The sequence below is a fragment of the Euwallacea similis genome, chromosome 5, assembly GCF_039881205.1.
Source record: "Euwallacea similis isolate ESF13 chromosome 5, ESF131.1, whole genome shotgun sequence".
Lineage (NCBI taxonomy): Eukaryota > Metazoa > Arthropoda > Insecta > Coleoptera > Curculionidae > Euwallacea > Euwallacea similis.
Genome location: NC_089613.1, coordinates 4,884,114 through 4,908,639, shown reverse-complemented (window position 1 = coordinate 4,908,639; position 24,526 = coordinate 4,884,114). Strand labels below are relative to the sequence as shown.

The 24,526-nt window shown below is 34.3% G+C and overlaps 1 long non-coding RNA gene across 1 annotated transcript; it reads left to right on the top strand.

Annotated features, from left to right (window-relative positions):
* Positions 1 to 609: 609 nt before the first annotated feature.
* Positions 610 to 14,538, top strand: LOC136409173 (uncharacterized). The gene is made up of 4 exons (XR_010752166.1): positions 610 to 768; positions 1,087 to 1,223; positions 7,413 to 7,544; positions 13,663 to 14,538. It is a non-coding gene; the product is annotated as an uncharacterized lncRNA (long non-coding RNA).
* The last annotated feature ends 9,988 nt before the right edge of the window (positions 14,539 to 24,526 follow it).

The window sequence follows — 24,526 nt, the reverse complement described above, 5'->3', positions numbered from 1 at the left end:
TCATACCAATATAGGTTCATAAACGTTTTGTTTTAAAGATATCGGGTGTGGAAAACTTTAGAAGAAATTTTAATTATTTTTCATACTTTCTTAAAATAAATTTACCTATGAAATATTAACGTTTTATCGTAATTATTATTTGAGTGTTATGGATCAGGAATATGTAGTAATTTAAGATAGAAAATAGACTATATATTATTTTTAAGCAGATTCGGTAGGTATTCATATTTAATTTTTTAGATGATTTTAATATGTATATAAGATAAGAACACATAGTGCAAAGGTACTAATGATTTTTATCACGATACAGGAGTTATGCGTATAAAATAGAATTGTAAATTTGGAATTGCTTAATGCATATGTTATGTGAAATAATTGCGTTAAGACAATGGGTATTCATAGCAGAACCAATTAGGATTAAATGGTGGATGCGAGAGAAGAGATTTTTATGTGTGGCGCCATCTGGGAGTCTGCATTGCAAGTTTCTTCTTTGTGTGGTTTTGCAGATTTCTTCTTCGTGTAATCTTGTAGATTTCTTGTTTGTGGTAATTTTCTGCACATCGTGCATGACAATAATGACATTTTTTTATAATTGTACTGTAAGAGTTTTTCGTTTGTTTATTTATATCGAAATGTGGAAATTAACAAATTAACTTAAAAGCGTGCGTTTGAAAAGAAAATGTGGAATTTAAAATTGAAAAGCACAACAATAAAAGTGGTGTCATCTTAGTCGATCCATAGAATATCCGTGGAATTAGAAATTAAGAGGTAAGAAAGAGAAGAAACTAATTGTCAAAGGAGTTTTTAGTAATTGTCAACTTTCAATAACTATTGTAGTATTCGCAGATTAGATAAATTTGACTTTTTTCTAACGCAAGGAAAACTTATTTTGGGTACCGCCTTAAAGCAGCTTTTTGATAAAGATCATACTGTTATGATTCAACTTGTACTTGTAATTTGAGGTTGTCTAGTGTTGAGTTGCAAGATTGGTGAGATCCCAATATTCTTGTGTTTAACTAATGCTATTGAATATTATATTCTTCGTGTAAAACGTATGTACTATAGTTGCCTCTCTTTTCTTTTCAGGACAAGAACCGCAGCAAAAGGATGTGAAATTGTGTGTGCGTGTGTGTGTCCACTCGGAATGCAGTGAAATGATTGTGTCATCTCAGAAAGTGGAAACTGTTTGCTGGTGGAAGTATTGCTGATGGCGACAGAAAAAGGTAGGAATTTAAAATTTTTATGGTGTTAGATTTGAAGGAAAGTTACTATGCAACGAAAGAAAATAATTGTTATTAAAGAAGGAATTTATATCGAAAAGAATTGAATGAGTATTACAACAGTGTATTAATTTGGAAACGAACCACTTGATATTTCTGGGATTATAGAAAAGGTGTTAATATACAAAAATAAGAGGATTTTATTTCCAAGGGGGACTTTCTTTTGGGGTTTGGTATTAAATTGCAAATACTTTCTAGTAGGGATGGGAACAATCACTAAGATTTTAAATAGGTTGAGTGATATCTAATTTTTTTATTTATTTTTTTTCGTTTTATTGAAAGGTTTTGGGAAAATTGAAGTTTAAGCTGTAAAGAAGTTTCGTTAAGAAAGGTTTTTGGGAAAAATGATGTCTAAACTGTAAAGAAGTTTTCTTATAAAAGGTTTTGGGAAAAATCATGTTTCGTTATTAAGGGTACGGAAGAAAAATTGTTTATTAAGCGGTTAATTATTCCAAAGGGTGTTTATTATTTGTTAAATAATGATAAAGTGAATTGTTTTTAAACTTTGATATTTATGGAAGCTTTTACTTGAATTTGTTTGCAAGTAGTTGTAATTTTTGCAGGTAAGTTTGCTTAAGGTTTTTGTGATTTATCATACAGCTTTTACCTCGATTTGTTCTTTTGCTTTTTTGTAGCAGGACTTTAAGAGTGCATAGAATAATTACTTGGAAGAACATTTCATACCAACATAGGCTCGTAAACGTTTGGTTTTGAAGATATTGGATGTGGAAAATTTTAGAACAATGAGGTTATTTTCATAACGTTCTTAAATTAAAATTACCTATGTACTATTAACGTTTTGTTACAAAAAAGTGGGCCACTGTATTTAGTATTTCATGTTGTGTTTTATTATTGCAAGTTCTAAAATTGAAGGAATTCTAACCTAGATGAAGATTCGCGGTTTTTTTTGCGACGTTGCCAGTTCCTCCCTTTTCTCCCAAAACGAAAATGAATGATTTAATTTTCATTTGATCTTTGAATTTCACGGTGAAATAGCACATTAACAAATTCATTGTTCAGGGAAATTATTTATCATCATATTTTAAATAGGAAAAACCATCCCAGAGGTGTTTCGGGCAGTAAATGTGTTAAAAAACACCTAAGAAACCGATGATGTATCAATTATTACTATTAGGTCATGAGTATTTGCATTTACTCGATTTAAATGGTTGTTTTAATAATTATTATGAAAATTTGGAAACAAAAACACGTGTAGTAAAGGATACCGAGGAAGGAATAGTAATAATTGATACATGATTGATTTATTAGTGGTTTTTTAACACATTTACTGCCCGAAACAACTCGGGGGTGATTTTGTCTAATTGAGATATGATGATGAATGAATTCCCGGTTTGGGGAAGGTGTGAAAATGATAATTTTTGAGAGAAAGGGGGGGAATGGGGGATATTTTTGCAGAGAAAACTGGGGATTTTCATCCGGGTTAGAATTTCTTAAAACTTTAGGATTTTTTGCACAAGCCGGCAACACTGTACGGCACCGGGCCCAAAGAGGGCCCGGACAAAGTGACGGACGCGACGCAAAGTTACGTGGAGGCGATTGGCCTCCAGGTAACTTGGCGAGGAGTCGGCCAGTTTGGCCGACCCCTCTTTGGGGGTCTTCAACCTCGTTTTTCGGATTCGGCAGAACGACAACGTCGACATATCGGAGTCATCCCCTTAGAGAGCGGGGGAACGCGGGAATTATTCATGGGGCCAGCATGAATAAGGCCTTTGTTCCCGGCGCTTTCCGAAAAGATGGCGGCGACATGCGCCGCTGCCGTTAACTGGTCTCGAATCCCGAGTAGATGAAGACGGTGGGAATCGGCAAAAGCGCGAATGTCTATACACTTGTTTCTTTGGAAGCGGTGGGTTTTTCGCGTGGCTCCATCTTTTAAGGGTTCGGAAAGGTAGTTAAAACGGTAAAAGACGAGAATGGGATAACCTCTCGGATCGTCAAGAGTGTCTGGAAAAAGTAAATGAAGATGGAAAATTTTGGAAGTTAATTATTAAAAAATAAAAGAATTGATTATCTACGGGATTCAAGATTAGAAGATTGCGATCCACAAATTTACAAAGTAAGAAGAAAGTAAAGAAATACTGGATTTTTCCATAAAATTTACTCTAACAGTGGAATTTGAAATGGTACCGTGGATGGAGAAATATTACAACAAAGAGGTAAATTAAGGATCTAAAAGCATATATTTCCAGGAAGCAAACGGAGGGACGTATTAAAAAAGGGAACACAGAAAGAGTGGGTCTGGAACAAGTACCTTTTTGGTTAGGTTTACGAGTACGAGATTAGTAGTGAGGATTTTCAAGAGAAAACCTAAAAGGATGGACCGAACGTCTAACCTACACATTAGGAAGAAAGAAGGTCGGTTGCTCCTCAGATTTGATATAAATAAGATTAAACCATTAAGATTATAGAGGATTTCCTCGACAGATCAACAATGACCAAGGGTCCAGAGGTAGACACACTTAACTTTATCCAAAATTTGTAAGGAAAGTTGGATTATTGCTCATATTCATCGATAGGAAAGACACATTTTTGAGTGGAGGACCGAAAAGAATCTAGGTTAAGAGCAAAAAGACACCAAGGTAGTACTTTGTAGCTTTATCGAAGAATAGTGCTTTATTTATTTCTTCTTAGCGAAAAGGATATGATTTATAAGGGAAGGAAAGAGGGTGGTTACTTGGATACATGGAAATTTGAAAGACAAAAATTGGAAATTACAAGAACAGCAAAAGTGAAAATGATCGAACAAGCTGACTGGGGCCGAGTAAAGGGAAAAAGAAAGGCAGCCAAAGTATTTTTTCATCAGGAAGGAGATATCGAGATTTGGAGGATTGCAAGTAAGTGGATTATTAGGAGAAAGCTTTTTGTCTTAAGAGGAATAGGAATTTCTTAGTTATTTTGATGCATCAGAAGGACATTTGATTAATTTAAAAGGAATTGTGTGAAAAATTGTACCATAACTTATGGATTATTTTGGAATTGAATATTTGAGAAAATAGAGTATTTAATTGGAGCACCGTACTACCGGAAAGGGTAATTTTATTTTGAATTTGTATGTGAGTATAGTAGGTAGGGTGTTTTATGGATATTTGGAAAATTCACCATTATAAGTATTATTTGTCTTATTGGAAATAATTTATTTAAAAGGTAAGAGACAACAGAAGGTATTACACATTGAAGATTAAAATTGATTTATGTAGAAATGGTGAAAATATATTGTTACATTAGTAGATATTGTAGGAAATTAAATTGTGATTATTATTTAAGTGTTATAGGTAAGGAGGATGTAGTAATTTAAGATAGAAAATTAACTGTGTATATTATTTTTTAAGGAGAAAAATTAGATAGATTTCTGTAAGTATTGATATTTAATTTTTTAGAAGATTTTAATATTTATATAAGGTAAGAAGAAATAGTGTAAAGGTACTAATGATTTTTGTCACAATATAGGAATTATGTGCATAAAATAAAATTGTAGATGTATATGTTATGTGAAGTAATTCTGTGAAAATATTAGGTATTCATAGTAAGTAAAGGTAGGGATATAGTACAGGATTTCTCAGGGTATTTTTCTTTTGAGGGAGGTAAAAGATACGGAGGGGAGGTAGGTGGAAAAATGTACGAGAAACATGCATATAGAATGTAAAACTTTAAAGAAACACTGGGTAGGATAGCAATTAGGAGTAAACGGTGGATGCGAAAGAAGATGAGAGATTTAAACACAAAAATAGGACTTTATTTGTTATATGGAGGGATAATATAAAGACATGTAAGAAGAACGGGAGGGAATGCAAATAGCTGCATAAAAGAAGAGAGAAATTTGTTAGTAGATTATTTGTTAACAGCAAAGATTATTTCTCCTGGATTTCAAGGATAAGACTAAGAAAGAACAATTATTTCAGAGGGAAGTAAGAAGAGCTTTCAGAAGGAACAAATGAGCAAGCATATTAAAATTAACGATATTAATAAAGGTATTAGGTAACTTATGGAAAACTTGTTTGGAAGGATAGAATAAGGAAAGTTACATTATTACATTTTATTAGTGTTCGTATGTAGTCATTGCCAACTAGGAGCTTCCTAAAATTGTAGAGGAACTTTAGGGCTTAGAAAAGCCATTCGGGCGATTTTTCTCGGAAGATCTTTGGAAAAACACCGTTTTTTCAGGATAACTTGGGGATTCTTGTACAAAATGGTGAACGAGATTTATTCACTGGAACCGTGAAGTTAGGAAAAGTAATTACAGGAAAAAACCGAAATTGTGAGGTCTAAGTGGAATTAGGGACGACGAATTTGGAAGGTTTAGCGATTTGGTGTTTTTGGAAATTTCTAAGCAGCTCAGGAAGGGCTGAAAAAAGACTTGGAAGAAAAAGCATTGGACAAGTCAAGTGAGAAGTAGAGATTGCACGGGGGTACAGTATTCATTGGAGAAGATATAAGAGAGAAGGTGGAAAACAAGATTGGTTTATTTTGAGAAGGGTTTGAACAAGTGGAATCGTGTGTAAAATAAAGGGATGAATTTGGACGATATGGCAAATGAGGTTTTCTTAAGAAAATATTAAAAGGAAGATGGATTATAGAACATCATAGATTTGAAAGATTTTTAAAGAAATTATTTTAATTGTTTCTAAATTAACATTATGTATGATAATTTTTTATAGTGTTGTTTACGTATAAGTAGGATATTTATTAGTTTTTAACTTTTGTAATTGTAAACTAACGCAAAAGAGATAATAAGAGGGACAGAGGAGGGTAGGTTGACGTAGCCTTTTTAAGATAATAGGATGCTCCACATAATTTACACACAAGTGGGCCACGTGTACAAATTATTGGAGTAACATTAAACTGGCACCAACAGGTACTATCACGGTTCTAAAGGATTTATTAGAACTGGGAATTTGCTAGTCTGCTTTTTCGTGTTTTTACTACATTTTATGATTGATTAATATTTTATACTGTGTTTCTTGCAGGAGTAGGCTCTTTACGTAGTCTACATACTGTGTGGATGGGATATGAATTGTATTATTTCAGAATTTTATTAGTGCTTTAGTCTTGTGTGAAATAGACTGTTAGGACGTAGGTTCTATTTTAATTGTACAGGGTATAGGGAAATAACTTTGTTAAATTTAACCGAAGATCGAGAACATTATTTGAAACGTAAAGTTTTTTTGAACAGGAAAGAGAAACGTTTGTAAATTGACGAATTTTTATTTAGAATTAGAAAATTAGAATAAGAGAAATTAAAGTAGGAAAGTTATTTCCCTAACACTCCGTACATTTAGGATAAGTGGGTGTCATCGTTGGTCATTATAAGTAACGAGACGAGGAAGTAACGAAAAGAAAGAGGACGGGATGATTCCCGCGCATTTTCGGAAGTTATCGTACCGAGGGAACCATCAGAACCGACATCTGCACCGAAAATTGACGTTCGAAGTTTGCACGAGAGAAACGGAAGACGAAAAGTAGGTCGCGAGGAACGCATCGCGTAGCTCGACCATTTTCTGTCAAAAAGAACTTTTTGACAGAGCGGAGAGAGGTTACGTCGCCATATTTACTTTGTATTTCGAAGACGTTAAGGCGTATGACTAATTTTTAACAAAATTAGTCTAATCGTTCGACAAATGAACAATAATTGTAGAAAATGTCGTCCATTCACTTGAACGTACAAATTTACCAGAACTCCGATACTTTCGAAGACATCGCGGAGAACCGGTGGGGTGATAACTGCACACTGCTCAAATTCGTCCTTTGAGACTTTGATTAGGTGTGCTTACGGTGTAAAAGTGTTATTTTATAAAACTGGGAACAAGAAGCAACTCACCCAGGGGTGTCAGGTGGGTAAATATGTTCGGTACAGGAACTTATTAAAGGAATGACTACATTCTCGAAGACAAACTAAGGTTATTCGAGCTGTGGATGAAGGAATTTGTCTAACAAATAAAGCAGCTTTTTGATAAAGATGTGATAGTTTTGAGTCAACCGGTACTCATATTCTGAGGTCATGTAGTGAGATTTGCCACGATGAAATGTAAAGATTTCAAAGTTCTCATGTTTAAGGATATTGAATATTAAATTCTTCGTGGAAAGTATGTGCTAAAGTAGCCTCTCTTTTCCTTTCAGGACAAGAACTGCAGCCAAAGGATGTGAAATTGTGTGTGTGTGTGTCTACCTCGAATGCAGCGATAAAGATGGTGTGATCTGGGAAAGTGCAAGGTGTCCAGTAAAGAAAGTTTTCCGAAGGCAACAGAAAAGGTAGGAATTTAAAATTTTTATTGTGTCAGATTTGAGGGTTAAGCAGTTGAAGAAAATAATATTGAAAAGAATTGGAAAGAGTATTCTAACAGGGTGTTAATTTGAAAACGAACCATCTCTGATATTTCTAGGGTTATAGGAAAAGTGTAAATATACAAAAATAAGTGGATTTTATTTTCAAGGGGGATTTTGTTTTGGGGTTTTGTATTAAATTGCAAGTACTTTTTGGTAGGGGTGGGAAGAATCACTAAGATTTTAAATAGGTGAAGTGATACCTAATTTTTTAAAGAATTTTTTGTCTTTTTATTAAAAGTTTTGGGGAAAAATGATATTTAAACAGTAAAGAAGCTTCGTTACTAAATGTTTTAGGAAAATTGATGTTTAAACAGTAAAGAAGTTTCGTTAAGAAAGGTTTTTGGGAAAAATGATATCTAAAGAGTAAAGAAGCTTCGTTACTAAATGTTTTGGGAAAAAGATGTTTTCTTATTAAGGGTATCCAAGAAAAATTGTTTATTAAGATGTTAATTATTCCAAAGGGCCTTTATTATTTGTGGAATAAGAATAAAGTGAATTGTTTTTAAAGTTTGATATTTATCGAAGCTTTCACTCGAATTTGCTTGCATGCAGTTATAATTTTTGCAGGTAAGTTTGCTTAAGGTTTTTGTGATTTATGATACAGCTTTTACCTCGATTTGTTCTTTTGCTTTTTTGTAGCAGGACTTTAAGAGTACATAGAATAATTACTTGGAAGAACATTTCAAACCAACATAGGCTCGTAAACGTTTTGTTTTGAAGATATCGGGTGTGGAAAATTTTAGAACAATGAGGTTATTTTTATTTATAACGTTCTTAAATTAAAATGACCTATGTACTATTAAAGTTTTGTTACAAAAAAGTGGGCCACAGTATTTAGCTTAGTATTGCATGGATGTGTTTTTATTATTGCAAGTTCTAAAATTGAAGGAATTCTAACCTAGATGAGGATTCGCGGTTTTTTTTGCGACGTTGCCAGTTCCTCCCTTTTCTCCCAAAACGAAAATGAACGATTTAATTTTCATTTGATCTTTGAATTTCACGGTTAAATAGCACATTTAACAAATTAATTGCTCAGGGAAATTATTTATCATCCTATTTTAAATAGGAAAAACCATCCCCGATGTGTTTCGGGCAGTAAACGTGTTAAAAAACACCTAATAAACCGAAGATGTATCAATTGTTACTATTGGGTCATGAATATTTGTATTTACTCGATTTAAATAGATCTTTTGACAATTATTATGAAAATTTCGAAACAGAAACACGTGTAGTAAAGGATACCGATGAAGGAACGGTAATAATTGATACGTGATCGATTTATTAGTGGTTTTTTAACACATTTACTGCCCGAAACAACTCGGGGGTGGTTTTGTCTAATTGAGATATGATCGAATGTGCTATTTCACCGTGAATTTGGGGAAGGTTTGAAAAACATGATTTTTTATTTTGAGAGAAAAGGGGGGAATTGGGAACTGTTGGCAGAGGAAACTGGGGATTTTGATCCGGGTTAGAATTTCTTAAAATTTTAGGATTTCTTGCACAAGCCGGCAACACTGTACGGCACCGGGCCCAAAGAGGGCCCGGCAAAGTGACAGACGCGACGCAAAGTTACGTGGAGGCGATTGGCCTCCAGGTAACCTGGCGAGGAGTCGGCCACTTTGGACCGACCCCTCTTTGGGGGTCTTCACCCTCGTTTTTCGGATTCGGCAGAACGACACCGTCGAGAACACATCGGAGCCATCCCCTAGAAAGCGGGGGAACGCGGGAATCTTTCATGGGGCCAGCATGAAAGATGCCTTAGTTCCCGGCACTTTCCGATAAGATGGCGGCGACATGCGTCGTTGCCGTTAACTGGTCTCGAATCCCGAGTAGATGAAGACGGTGGGAATCGGCAAAAACGCGAATGTCTATACACTTGTTTCTTTGGAAGCGGTGGGTTTTTCGCGTGGCTCCATCTTTTAAGGGTTCGGAAAGGAAGTTAAAACGGTAAAAGACGAGAAAGGGATAACCTCTCGGATCGTCACGAGTATTCCGAAAAAGTAAATAAAGACGTAAAATTTTGGACGTTAATTTATTAAAAAATAAAAGAATCGATGATCTACGGGATTCGAGATGAGAAGATTGGGATCCAGAAATTTACAGAGTAAGAAAAAGTAAAGAAATACCGGAATTTTGGATAATATTTACTGGAACAGTGGAATTCGAAATGGAAACGTGGATCGGGAAATATTACAAAGAAAGAGGTAAATTAAAGACCTAAAAGCAAACATTTACAGGAAGCAAACGGAGGGGCTCACGGAAAAACAGAACACAGAAAGAAAGGGTCTGGAGCAAATACCTTTTAGGTTAGGTTTACGAGCACCAGATTAGTAGTGAGGTTCTTTAACAGAAAACCCAGCAGGAAGGATCGAACGTTTAACCTAAAAATTAGGAAGAAAGAAGGTGGGTTGCCCCACAGATTTGACATAAAAAGATGGAACCATTAAGATCATAGTGGATTCCCTCGACTGATCACCAATGAGGGAGGGGTCAGAGATATAGACAAGGAACTTTACCAAAAACTGGTATCGAAAGTTGGATTATTGCCCAAATTCAAGGATAGGAAGGATAGATTTTTCACCGGAGTAGTCGGATTCAAAAGAACTTAAGTTAAGGGCAAAAAGATAGCAAGGTAGTACTTTGTAGTTTTATCGAAGGACAGTGGTTTATTTATTTCCTCTTAGCAAAAAGAATAAGATTTATAAGGGAAGGAAAGAGGAAGCTCACTAGATGGATACATGGAACTTTGGCAAGAGAGAAGTAGGAAATTACGAGAACAGCAAAAGTGAAAATGATCGAAGAAGCTGACTGGGGCCCAGGAAAGGGAAAAAGATAAGGGCCAAAGTATTTTTTCACAAGGAAGGAGATTGTGAGATTTGGAGGATTGCAAGTAAGTGGATTATTACGAGATTGCTTTCTTATGTTAAGAAGAATAGGAATTTGCTTGTAGTTAATAAGTAATTTGTGAGTTTAATTTTGAAAGTTAATTAAGAATTTTCTAGTGTCTAGTGATGTATCAGAAAGATATTTGATTAATTTAAAAGGAAATGTGTGAAAAATTGTACCATAACTTATGGATTATTGTGGAATTGTAATTTGAGAAAGTAGAGTATTTAATTGGGGCACCATATTACTGTAAAGGGTGATTTTATAAGTTAGTACAGTAGGTAGGGTGTTTGATTGGTATTTGGAAATGTAAGGTGAAATGTTCACCATTATAAGTATTATTAGAAATAATTGAGGATTAGATTTTATTTATATAAACATAGGAAAAGTATATTATTTTTAAATTAGTAGATATTGTAGGAATTGTGAATTATATTGTGATTATTATTTAAGTGTTAAGGATAAAGATGTAGTAATTTAGGATAGAAAGTAAATTGTATTTTTTAGATGATTTGAATATTTATATAAGATAGGAAAGCATAGTGTGAAGGTACAGGAATTATGTACTTAAAAAAGAATTGCAAATTTGAAATTGTCGATGCATATGTTAGGTAAAGTAGTTCTGTTAAGATATTAGGGGTATTCATAGTAAGTTTAAGTAGGTAGGGACATAGGAAAGGACTTTTTAGGCAATTTTTCTTTTGAGCGAGGGGATGTAGGTGGAAAAATGTAACAGAAACATGCACATAGAATGTAAAACTGCAAAACTCGAGAGAAATTGGAAAAGATAGGAATTAGAAGTAAATGGTGGGTGCGAAAGAAGAGGAGGGATTTAAACATAAGAATAGGACTTTATTTATTATATGGAAGGATAACTTGAGCATATGTAAGAAAATAGGAAGGAATGTATATTGGAAAAGTAGAATTTGCCAGTAGGTCATTTATGTATTTATAGTTAATAAGAAAGTAAAGATTATTTCTTGTGAATTTTAAGGATAAGAGTAAGAAAGTACATGTATTTCAGAGGGAAGTAATTAGAGCTTTTAGAAGGAACATGTAAATTAAAATTAGTGATATTTATAAGGGTATTAGGTAACTTGTGAGAAACACGTTTGGAGGGATAGAATAAGGGAAGTTGCATTATTATATTTAATTAGTGTTAGTATGTAGTCATTAGATATGTGTCAACTAGGAGGTTCCTAAAATTGTAGAGGAACTTTAGGGCCTAGAAAAGCCATTTGAGGAATTTTTCCCGGAGGATATTTGGAAAAAAGTCTGTTTTTAAGCAATACTTGGGGATTCTTGGACAAAATGGTGAACGGAATTTATTCATGGAAATTGTGAGGTCTTAGAAGGGATGTAACCGGAATTAAGGAAGAAGAACTTGGGAGATTTAGCAAAGGGGAGAATTTGAAAGAGGCTTAGGAAGGGCCGGAACTGGTGAATGGAGATAAGATTTATTCTGAAAGATGAGGAAAAAGACTTGGAAGGAAAAAGCATTTCCAGCAGTGGACAAGTCAAGTGAGAAGTAGAGATTGGAGCACTGTGGTGCAGTATTCATTGGAGAAGAGAAGAGATAAGAAAAAAGGTGGAAAATAGGATTGGTTTATTTTGAGTATAGTGGGCAAAGTGATAAGATGAATTTAAACGATATAGCGAATAAGGTCTTCTTAAGACAGCATTGAAAGGAAGATGAATTTGAACGATTTTTAAAGAAATGGTCTTAATTGTTTTTAAATTAAGATATTGTGTATATACGATAATATTTTTATAGTGTTAATTATGTATAAGTAGGATATTTATGTAGACTGAAGGGGCCTTTTTAGGACGCCCCACATAATTTGCACACAAGTGGGCCAAGTGTGCAAATTATTGGGGTATTATTAAACTGGCACTACTAGTAGGTACTTTTACGGTTCTAAAGGATTTATTAGAACTGGGAAAGTTAAGAAAAAGAGAGGTAGGGAATTGTTCGTTTACTTTTCCAAATTTGTACTACATTTTATGATTGATTAGTATTTTATACTGCGTTTCCTATAGTAGTAGATTCTTTGTGTAGTTCACGTACTGTGTGGGTGAGATATAACTTGTATTATTTTAGAAATTTATTAGTGCTTTAGTCTTGTGTGAAATAGACTATTAGGACGTAGGTTCTAAGTGAATTGTACAGGGTATAGGGAAATAACTTTGTCAAATTTAACCGACGATCGAGAACATTATTTGGAACGAAGAGTTCTTTTGAACAGGAAAGAGAAACGTTTGTAAATTGAGGAATTATTATTTAGAATTAGAAAATTAGAACGGCTAACCGGAACTAACCACGATTAAAATAGGAAGTAGAAAAGTAGCAAAGTTATTTCCCCAACACTGTACATTTACTGTAGGTGTATAATTCTTGGCGGGTTTCGATTGACGAATTTTAGGTTAGCATTAGCAGTCAGCCGTGGTAATTTACACGAGAGAAATAGAAGATGAGAAGTAAGTCGCAATTCGATCATGCGATTTGGAATGACAGAGTAGAGTGAGGTTATATTAATTTATTTATTACTATTTTTAAGTTTGAAGATTTCGATTGAAAATTTAGGCAATTTTTTAAGAAAAGAAGTGTAATTGTTTAAAACATTGATAATAATTGTGGAAAACGCGGTCCACTCATTTGAAAGTTGAAGTTTACCAGAACTTTGATACTTTTGAAGACATTGTCGAGAACTTGTGTGGGGTGATAATTGCACACTGTTCCAATTCGTTCCTTGGGGCTTTGACTACGTGTGTCGATTGTCTCGGAAGTAATTTTTGAAAACTGGGGACAAGAAGTAACCCACTGGTGTAAATTGGAATTGGTCGAAGGATTCCACATAACATTCTCGAAGATGAACTGAGGTTATACGAGCCATGGCTCCATCACCTCGGACATAACCCCATCGTACTTTGTCAGGGTGTGCGGATGAAGGTATTTGTGGAACAAGTAATGGTTCTTTCCAAAGTATTTGAGGATTATTTGTATTTTAGATTTGCATAGTTTGAGAATTTGCACATTCCGAGCTATGAAAGTAGGTATTATGACTGAGGAGTGTTGGGAATGATGGATTCAGAAGATTATTATGTGTATTATGTGGTGTCTCATGGGACTAGGTGCTATGAATTGTCATTGTTTCAGATTCCGAAGGATGAAGTACTCGGAACACTTGCATTTGGTGATAGGTGCCACAAGAGAAGTCGAGGGGACAATGTCTTCAAGAAAGCATTGGAGGTTTCAAGCAGCTTAATTAATTTTGTGAGAAAACAGATGAAATGCATAGAGGAACTGAGAAAGGAAAAGGGAGAAATGGAAGGACCCAATGGTAGGTAAGTGATGAAAGTAAGAAGTAGTGATAGGTCGAGGGATTTGAGAAGAAGAGTATTTTGTGAGGAACGAAAAGTGAATTGTACTTTTTCCTCTAAATTTGAGAGTCGAGTAGATGTGTAATTGGTACTCGAGCAGTACAGTTTGTGATATTGTGTGGTTCTTTGGCATTGCTCATGACTCGTGTAACAAGAAATGGTGGATTCTTTTGAATTGTAAAAGGGGTTAAGGGATAAATAAATGGAAAGATTTGAAAGTACATTGAAGAGTACTAGTTTCTTAATGAATTTTTGAGAGAAACATATGAATTTAGTAAAAGTGCAAGGAAACTTTTCGTTCCTAGATAGGAAATGAGTGTGTTTTCGATTTAATGATTATGAAAAGTGTTATTTTTGATAAAAGATGAAATTTAAAATTGAAACAACTAATTTTCTATGGTATATGTATTATTTAACTGATTTTTGATAACATTTCTGTTTGTATTCTACTAACTGGATATTATATTTATTAAATTTGTGACTCTTTTTGTATTACTTTTGATGAGTCGAAAGAGTACTTGTCGAGGTGATACATTGGAGTGGTGGTATATTTGGTAACTGTATATTATTTATTATTATTATTATTTTTTAAGAAGCTTTTAGAACTAAAAGAAGGGTGTTTCTTCTGACTGCAAATAATAAAAGCAGAATTGAAGGATTTTGTGTGAGATTATTTCTAAACCTGTTACCCGACGAATAGGAAAGTGGTCTTTTGGGATTGGGGAGAGGATTGTCTTATTTTGTGGAAATGTAGTAACTTTTTATAGGTATTGTCTATATTTTTGGAAACATTCCCCGCAGTATTATGACTGATTTAGAGCTTGTATTTTGTAAATTTAGTATATTTAGTATTTATTGATGAATATTATTGGTTTTTCTATGAATGAAGAAGAGATACATGGTCTGCATTATATTGAGAGATGAGTAAAGTGTTTCTAAAGACATGTACTCTTATTTATTTATAATTAGAGGATAGTTTAGATATTTAAAAAAAAGTGACACATTAAAGGGTGGTATATATTGATTATTAAATTGTATTGTGAGGGTCAGGATGCACTGTGGAAATTTGGGGATGTAGGGAAGACAGAGAAACTAAAGTAATTTGTATTTTTCTGATTTGACTGTCTTTTGAGAAATTGAATTTGAGGACTTTGAATTTTGAAGTAAAGGGGAGATTATTCTTTGGGAAAGGTCAACAAGTGATTTAGATTTTTTGACTTAAAGTGTGTAGTAGATTTAGGGGGACATTTCCAGTGTGATTTTGCATTTTTTAGATTTTCACGGGTGTTAGTATTAATTTGTAATTATTTAGATAGAACTATTGAGATAATTTTTGTATTTCTTTATTGCTGAGATGATGTATTACTTTATTTATTTGTCTGATACTGCGGGGAAAGAGATTAGATGATTTGGAAAGTATTTTAAAAAAGGGACATTCTTGGGGAAATTAAGGATTCTACTAATAAAAGGGGATAGAAGGAGATGGGAGGATTAAGGGACATTATGGAGGGGAATTGGGGGTATTACTAATAAAGGGGGCTGAGGGATAAGGGACAGGAGTATTTGGATACTATAAAAAAAGGATGAGGGACAGGAGTATGGGAACATTAAAAAAAAGGGATGAGGAAGAGGAGTATGGGAACATTATAAAAAGGAGATGAGGGATGGGAGTATTTGGATATTATAGAAGAGGGATAAGGGGCAGGAGTATGGGAACATTTTAGAAAAGGGATGAGGGATGGGAGTACACGGAATAAGGATAAGAGTGTATTAAAAGGGGATGGAAGAGATTAAGAGGAAGGATAAAGGGGGGACTAGAAAGGGATGAGAGATAAGGTGAGTATTATGAAGGAGCAGAGAGGATTGGCAGGATAGGAGAAGAAGACGATGCTGAAGCAGAAAAGGGAGACTAGAGAGGATATAGATTTTAAGAAGGAGGGGGAATGGGGGCTTTTATGAGGGATGAAGGAAGGGGGGCATTAAAGGAAAGGGAAGGAAGGCTAGAAGGTGAGTATTTTAGAAGGGATGAAGGATAAGAAGAGCTTGGGAAAAGGGAGGATAAGAGAGAGAGGGGGATTGAAGGCTTTTGGAAGGAAGGTGGGATTATGAAGGGGATGGAAAAGGAACGAGGAAAGGATGGGGGAATGGGATAGGGATGAGAAGAGAGGGGACTAGGACGGGAGCTAAGAAGGTGCGAGAGGGGAAAGGGGATTATAGGGATGAGGGAAAGGAGTATTTGAATTGGGAAGGGAAAGGGATGAAGGATGAGAATTTGTGAACTCAGGAGAAGGGGGATGAAGGATAGGAATTAGGGAACATTAGGGAAAGGAGTATTGATATTACAGTGAGGGAAGAAAGTATTGATCCAATCGGGGACGAACGATGAGGGATAAGAGTATTCGAACATTGGGGGAAAGAAGTATTGCTATTATTGGTGTGGGAAGAGAGTATTGATACAATGGGGGACGGATGATGAGGGAGTGGAGTATTCCAACGGGGGGAGCAGAGGATGATGGATAGGAGTAAGCTAACTAGAGATTGAGAAAGGAAGGGATTAAGAAGTGAGCTGGGGGGACTAGGGATGAGGGACAGGAGTGTGTAGATATTATTGGAAGGGATGATGGATAGGGGACTAGTGAGAAGGAGATTATAGTGCTATTGTGGGGATAAGGGAAGGAACGGAAAGAGATGAGATGAGCTGGAAAGGGTGAAGGGGAGAGACTGGAAAGAAGGGACGTGTACTGATGGGGGATTAGGGAAGGAAGTATTGATATTACTAGAGAACTGGGATGTGGTGGAAGGATTCGGAGATATTTCCAAGGGAACTCGCAAGCGGGGGCTTGTAGGGATTAGAGAGAGTGAAGAGAACTAGGAAAGGGATGGATTAAGAGATATTAGAAGATGTGAGCGGGAGAGATAGTGAAGGAACTATTATTATAGAGACAGGAGATGGAGATGATTGAAGGAAGTAACTGAATTATGAGAGAGAGAGCTATTTATGAAGGATTTATAGGAGAGCTACTATGATTAACTGTGTGAGAAGACTATTTAGAAGGGACTAGATGATTTACTGGGCTTTGAGAGGATAGCTATGAGAGATATTTTAGGAAGAAGGGAACTAGATAAGGAATTTATAAGAACTGTAGAGAAGGAACTACTAGAAGAGACACTGATGGGATATTATTATGAGATTATATTCCTGACGGATAGGGAACTACTGAAAGATGTGTGATTTAGGTATTAGGGGAGATAAGAAGCGGATAACTATGAGAACATTGATATTTTACTAGATTAGAAGGATATATTGATGATTATCGAGAAGGATTATAGGTCCGATGACTATATTATAAGAAGACTGTAGATATTACAGCGTGGGGAATGAGGAGAATAGAGAGATACTAGTATTGAATTTGAGAGAGATATTAGGCGATGGGGATAACTAATCTAACTTATGAGAACATAGGGAAAGATGAACGAACTATGGGAACGATAGATATTAGAGGAAAGTAACGGATGATATGGATATTATAAGAAATGTAGGAACTATTTGGAAGTAGCTAGAGAGAAGTATTGATTAGAAAGGAAGGATGGATATCAGTGTATTTCTTTGGATTTGATGGAAAGGGGGGAAGTATCGAAACGTACAGAAGATATTATGAAGGGATTAGATTGATATAGGATAGTGTGAAATTACTGGAATATAAGGAAGATGTGAGATGGTGGAAATAAGTACTAGTATTGATGATTGAATCGGACTTATTGAAATAGAAAGAAAACAAGGAGATCTGAACTAACTATCTAAAACAGTAACTTTTAGTGCTCTTAGGAATTAACAAGAAACTTGGGCAATTGTGTGACTTCTAGGATTATTGGAGAGATAGGAACTAATTGATTAAAACATTACTTCGAAGGAATATACGGATACTTGCACTTTTTTGATACTTTCTAGGATTCATATAAGAAACAAAATAAATCCTAATTAACCGTCTAAAACAACAATCTTCGAGGGAATTGATAAGAACTTGAACTTTATGATACTTTTCGTATTTTCTAGGATTCTGAAAAAGAAACACAATAAACCCTAACTAACCGATTATACAACTTTGGAAGATAACAGCTATTTTTGAAGAGTGTGAATCAACTGATTAAAACAAAGTAATTATAGGAACTTGCATAATTTAATGAAAACATAGAAAACTGAACTCACAAACTAAAACAACAAATTTTAATAGAAGATAGATTTAGACTATTTCTAGCATTTTAGGAATTTATAGTGATTCAACATTATTTTAGGATCTTTGAGGAAAACAGCACTTTTTGAAACTTCTTAGGAATTTACGGAAACTACCTTTTAGACACTTTTCACGACTTTTCTATGATTCTCAAAGGAGATTGAATTAACTGACTAAATGAAGATAAATTGCGACTATTTCTTGCAATTTTAGGATTCATAGTAACTTTGCTATTTTTCAGTATCTCTTCGTGATGACTTGATTTGAAACGAGACATGATTAATCGACTAAAACAACACTTTTTGGGAATTTCATAGTATCTTGTAACTGAATATTTTCTAGGAATTAACAGATACGTACAGGATTTGATTATTTAATTTATTTCTTTGAAATTTTAAGGGATTTCTGGAATTTATGATATTTCTTAGAAAAGACAAAATTGACTCGAAGTGAACAATTTACAGAAACGTACTTTTTGTACGATTTAAAGGATAATTTCTCGGATTAGCTAGGATTTGATTATTTCTTCGTAACTTGATGATTTTCTAGGATTCTCAAAGGAAATTGAATTAACTGACTGAAACAGTACCACTAGAAATTTACAGGAACACACTTTTTGTACAATTTGAAGGAATTCTCAGGTTAGCTAGGATTTGCTTATTTTATTTCCTCGTGATTTTATAAGAACATAGGAAACCTTAACTAATCGACTATTCTTGAGAAGAAGGGAGAAGAGACGAATTTGGAAGTTTTAAAAGAAAAGAAGGGAAACATAACTAACAACACTTTTCGAGCAACTTGATGATTTTCTAGGATTCTTCACACTTCTTATAAATTTGGAAGTATAGGGATTTTACAGTATTTAGACGAGTCTTCATAATTTTGGTAACTTTAACACTTTTCTAGGATTCTTAAAGAGAACTGCACTTTTAGACATTTCTTAGGAATTCACGGTAACTTTGTCATTTCTTGTACTTTTCATAGTTTGTAACATTTTTCACACTTTGTCGATTTAGCTAGGATTAGACACTTTTTTCGATTTTCGCGTATTTTGAAAAGAAACGAAACTAACCGGACTTGTAACAAAAGAATACTTTTCTGTGATTTTAGGAATTTACTATGATTTGGACATTTTACAGAGATTTGAACTTTCTGCAATTTATATGGATTTTGTAGGATTCATGGGAACTTTGTACTTTTTAAGGATTTCTAGAATTAGACACTTTTCGACATTTCGTGTGATTTCTTATAGAACAAAAGAAACCCTAACTAACCGGAACTAAAATAAAAGAGAGAACTTTTTGAATTCCTTGGGGATTTCACAGCTTCCGACTACTTCTATACTTTTCTGTGTTTCTTAGTGAATTGGGATTCTTATTGTCTTTTCTTGTATTTTAGTAAATTATGACTCTTTCGAGCGTTTCTTATAACTTCAGAGTCGGATTATACAGGATTAGGATATTTAGATACTTGGACATTTTTTGTGTTTCTTAAATATGACAAAGGAGACCTAAACTAACCGATTATAAACAAAAGAAAGAACTCTTTTGTGTGATTTGAGATACTTTCGTGTTTTCTATTATTTTACAGAAACTTATACTTATTATTTTTGACACTTTTTGCGTTTTCTTAAAGAGCAAAAGAAACTAAGCGGTACTAACCGACGATAAATACTTTTGTTTCTTCGTAGATTTATATACTTTTCTGTGTTTCCTTGTAACTTAATAGTATTTCCTACGATTCGTAGATACTTTTTTCCCCTTTTATAGGATTCTCAGTAACTATTTCACATTTTTTACTAATTTCTCGGGTTTGCTAGGATAATGAGATACTTTTCACTTTTCCCTTTTCTAGTGTTTCTTATAGAACAAGGGAGATCTGAACTAACCGAGTACAAACACTTTTTTGTAATTTGAGATATTTCTTTGAGTAACTGTACTTTTAGACATTTTTGTGCTTTTCTTGGATTTGTAACGATTCGTGGAGACTTTTACATTTCTTGTGTTTTCTTAAAGACTAAAGAGAGATCTGAACTAATCGAGTAAAAACAACTTTTCTGTAACTTCGTAGATTTAGACACTTTTGTATGTTTCTGGTATTCTTATAGGATTTTTTGAGTTTGATAAGATATTTAGGTACTTCGACATTTTTTATGTTTCTTAAAGACTAAAGAGAAATCTGAACTAACCGAGTATAAACTAGAAAAAGGATTTAGGATACTTCGTACATTCTTTGTGCTTTTATATGACTTCGCGTTAGCTAGGATATTTAGAGATCATTTCGGATTAAGACAACAAAGGAGACCTAAACTAACCGAGTATAGACACTTGATTTTTTGTAGATTTCTTGTACTTTTCTATGCTTCTCTCTCTCTCTCTCTCTCGGGTTTGTACTGATTTTGAGAGACTTGTCGAGTTTTCTAGTGATTTTTAACAACATAATTTAGTATTTCTTGAAGGATTAGGATACTTTTGTGTTTCCTCGTACTTTTCTAGGACTTGCTAGGATAATTAGATACTTGACTGTTTTTGACATTTTTTCTTAAAGAACAAAACTAACCGATTATAAACACTCTTTCTTTCTTCGTATGATTTTCCTGTGTTAGCTAGGATTCGTAGACTTTTTTTTTACTTTTTCTGGCGTCTCTCGGATTTGCTATGATTCTTATGATACTTTTCGGATTTTATATATATTTTGAGTAGGATTTGGGTATTTCTAGTGTTTCTTAGAACTTCGGTGTCGGATTATTACGAATTAGGATATTTTTATGCGTCTTTGTACTTTTTATGGGATATTAGATATTTTTTTACGTCTTCTAGTATATTTCTCAAGTTAGCTAGGATTCTTATAACACTTTCTTGACGAATCGAGATACTTTACTGTGTTTCTTAGATTCTTACGATCCGTGGAGACTTTTTTCCCTTTTCTAGTAAGTCTCTCGGGTTTGCTTAGATTACGAGAGACTATTTCTTATTTTTTCTAGTGTTTTCATCACAACATATTTAGGTATTTCATAAAGGATTAGGATATTTTGTAGGATTTGCTTATATTTTCACGGTTTCCTATGAACTAAACTTCGTGAATTTAGATACTTTTCACTCTTTCTTAGTGTTTCTTATAGAACAAGAGAGATCTGAACTAACCGAGTATATACTTTTTTAGTAACTTTGTACTTTTCGGTGTTTCTTATATTCTTCTATGACTGATTTTGAGAGATAATTTCGAGTGGCTTAGGATATTTACGTATGATTCGTAGGGCTTATTTCTTATAAGACAAAGGAGATCCGAACTAACCGAGTACAAACTTCGTAAATTTAGATGCTTTTGTACGTTTCTCGTATTCTTCTAGAATTTTGACATTTTGAATTATTTTAGAAGGATTAGGATATTTTCGTACTTTTCTATGCTTCTCTCGGGTTTGCTAGGATATTAAGACACACTTTTCACTTTTCCCTTTTCTAGCGTTTCTTATAGAACAAGGGAGATCTGAACTAACCGAGTACAAACACTTTTTCTGTTTCTTCGTAGATTTAGGTACTTTTGTATATTTCTTGTAGTTTGCTATGATTCGTAGACTATTTCGGATTTTGACATTTTTCTTAAAGAACAAGACTAACCGACTGTAACATACTTTTTCGAGCTTCTAGGAAATTTGAGATACTTTTCGGTGTGTGATTCGTAGAGACTTGAACATTTTCTAGTTTCTGAGATTTTTGAGGGATTATTTTACATTTTTCTAGTAAGTCTCTCGGAATTGTAACGATTTTGGGATACTTTTCTTACTTTTTCTAGTAACTTCTCGGGTTTGCTAGTATTTTCAAAGTAGTTTTAACTGTGTTTTCATACAACTTGAGAATGTTTCATAAAGGATGAGGATATTTAGATACTTCTACATTTCTTGTGTTTCTTAAAAAATAACAAAGGAGATCCGAACTAACCGAGTGTAAACTAGAAAAAAAAAGGACTCTTTTCTGTGTTTCTTGGTAATTTTAGAAACTTGGTACATTAGAGATTATTTCGGATTAAGACACTTTTGTGTGTTTCTTGTACTTTTCTATGCTTCTCTCGGGTGTGTTAGGATATTGAGATTATTTCGGATTTAGACACTTTTGTGTTTCTTTGTACTTTTCTAGGATTTTGTAGATTTTCTCGAGTTTGCTTATATTTTCATAATTTCCTACTTTTCTTGTTTCTGAAAATGACAAAGGAGATCTGAACTAACCGGGTACAAACAACTTTTCTGTTTCTTCGTATATTTCTTGTACTATTCTATGCTTCTCTCGGGTGTGTTAGGATATTGAGATACTTTTCACTTTTTCTTGTTTTCTGAAAAGGACAAAGGAGATCTGAACTAACCGAGTATAAACTTCGTAAATTTAGATACTTTTCGGTGTTTCTTTACTTTATACGATTCTCTCGGGTTTGTTATGATACTTAAGACACTTTTCGAATTTTCTAGTAATTTCAGAGTAGTTTTCTAGTGTTTTAGATACAACTTGAGAGTATTTCATAAAGAATTAGGATATTTTGTAGAATTCTCTCGGGTTTGTTACTGATTTCAGAGATACTTCTCGGGTTTTCTAGTAATTTCAGAGTGGTTTTCTAGTGTTTTTTTTAACAACATCATAGAGTATTTTTATAAAGAATTAGGATATTTTGTAGTATTCTCTCGGGTTTGTTACTGATTTCAGAGATACTTCTCGGGTTTTCTCATACTTTCAAAGTAGTTTTCTAGTGTTTCTGATACAACTTGAGAGTATTTCATAAAGAATTAGGATATTTTGTAGAATTCTCTCGGGTTTGTTACTGATTTCAGAGATACTTCTCGGGTTTTCTAGTAATTTCAGAGTGGTTTTCTAGTGTTTTTTTTAACAACATCATAGAGTATTTTTATAAAGAATTAGGATATTTTGTAGTATTCTCTCGGGTTTGTTCCTATTTTCAGAGATACTTCTCGGGTTTTCTAGTAATTTCATAGTGGTTTTCTAGTGTTTTTAACAACATATTTCGGTATCATATAAAGGATTAGTTCAGGTTAGTTCAGGTTAGTTCAGGTTAGTTCAGGTTAGTTCAGGTTAGTTCAGGTTAGTTCAGGTTAGTTCAGGTTAGTTCAGGTTAGTTCAGGTTAGTTCAGGTTAGTTCAGGTTAGTTCAGGTTAGTTCAGGTTAGTTCAGGTTAGTTCAGGTTAGTTCAGGTTAGTTCAGGTTAGTTCAGGTTAGTTCAGGTTAGTTCAGGTTAGTTCAGGTTAGTTCAGGTTAGTTCAGGTTAGTTCAGGTTAGTTCAGGTTAGTTCAGGTTAGTTCAGGTTAGTTCAGGTTAGTTCAGGTTAGTTCAGGTTAGTTCAGGTTAGTTCAGGTTAGTTCAGGTTAGTTCAGGTTAGTTCAGGTTAGTTCAGGTTAGTTCAGGTTAGTTCAGGTTAGTTCAGGTTAGTTCAGGTTAGTTCAGGTTAGTTCAGGTTAGTTCAGGTTAGTTCAGGTTAGTTCAGGTTAGTTCAGGTTAGTTCAGGTTAGTTCAGGTTAGTTCAGGTTAGTTCAGGTTAGTTCAGGTTAGTTCAGGTTAGTTCAGGTTAGTTCAGGTTAGTTCAGGTTAGTTCAGGTTAGTTCAGGTTAGTTCAGGTTAGTTCAGGTTAGTTCAGGTTAGTTCAGGTTAGTTCAGGTTAGTTCAGGTTAGTTCAGGTTAGTTCAGGTTAGTTCAGGTTAGTTCAGGTTAGTTCAGGTTAGTTCAGGTTAGTTCAGGTTAGTTCAGGTTAGTTCAGGTTAGTTCAGGTTAGTTCAGGTTAGTTCAGGTTAGTTCAGGTTAGTTCAGGTTAGTTCAGGTTAGTTCAGGTTAGTTCAGGTTAGTTCAGGTTAGTTCAGGTTAGTTCAGGTTAGTTCAGGTTAGTTCAGGTTAGTTCAGGTTAGTTCAGGTTAGTTCAGGTTAGTTCAGGTTAGTTCAGGTTAGTTCAGGTTAGTTCAGGTTAGTTCAGGTTAGTTCAGGTTAGTTCAGGTTAGTTCAGGTTAGTTCAGGTTAGTTCAGGTTAGTTCAGGTTAGTTCAGGTTAGTTCAGGTTAGTTCAGGTTAGTTCAGGTTAGTTCAGGTTAGTTCAGGTTAGTTCAGGTTAGTTCAGGTTAGTTCAGGTTAGTTCAGGTTAGTTCAGGTTAGTTCAGGTTAGTTCAGGTTAGTTCAGGTTAGTTCAGGTTAGTTCAGGTTAGTTCAGGTTAGTTCAGGTTAGTTCAGGTTAGTTCAGGTTAGTTCAGGTTAGTTCAGGTTAGTTCAGGTTAGTTCAGGTTAGTTCAGGTTAGTTCAGGTTAGTTCAGGTTAGTTCAGGTTAGTTCAGGTTAGTTCAGGTTAGTTCAGGTTAGTTCAGGTTAGTTCAGGTTAGTTCAGGTTAGTTCAGGTTAGTTCAGGTTAGTTCAGGTTAGTTCAGGTTA